This window comes from Austrofundulus limnaeus, unplaced genomic scaffold (genome assembly GCF_001266775.1).
Source record: "Austrofundulus limnaeus strain Quisiro unplaced genomic scaffold, Austrofundulus_limnaeus-1.0 Scaffold831, whole genome shotgun sequence".
Classification (NCBI taxonomy): domain Eukaryota; kingdom Metazoa; phylum Chordata; class Actinopteri; order Cyprinodontiformes; family Rivulidae; genus Austrofundulus; species Austrofundulus limnaeus.
Genome location: NW_013953233.1, coordinates 210061 through 210829, shown reverse-complemented (window position 1 = coordinate 210829; position 769 = coordinate 210061).

The window sequence follows — 769 nt, the reverse complement described above, 5'->3', positions numbered from 1 at the left end:
GACTAAATCAGGTCAAAACCTGCTCAAAACCAGATCAGAACAAGTTCAACACAAGGACAAAACCAGATCAAAACCAGGACTAAATCAGGTCAAAACCTGCTCAAAACCAGATCAGAACAAGTTCAACACAAGGACAAAACCAGATCAAAACCAGGACTAAATCAGGTCAAAACCTGCTCAAAACCAGATCAGAACAAGTTCAACACAAGGACAAAACCAGATCAAAACCAGGACTAAATCAGGTCAAAACCTGCTCAAAACCAGATCAGAACAAGTTCAACACAAGGACAAAACCAGATCAAAACCAGGACTAAATCAGGTCAAAACCTGCTCAAAACCAGATCAGAACAAGTTCAACACAAGGACAAAACCAGATCAAAACCAGGACTAAACCAGGTCAAAACAAGGGAAAAAACAGGTCAAAACCTGCTCAAAACCAGATCAGAAACAGTTAAACACAAGGACAAAACCAGATCAAAACCAGTTCAACACAAGGCCAAAACCAGAACTAAATCAGGTCAAAACCAGTTCAATGCAAGGTTRAAGCCAGGTCAAAACCAGGTCAAAACCAGCACAAAATCAGATCTAAAGCAGGCCTAAACATTCAGACATTCTGTTGTAAATGGATTTAGGGCCTTTACATTTCTGTTTGGGTTTTTTATTTTCACTATTTATCTTGCTCAGCTGGTTGAATTCTGTTGGAAACCTGATGCTTCTACACACACACACACACACACACACACACACACACACACACACACACACACAC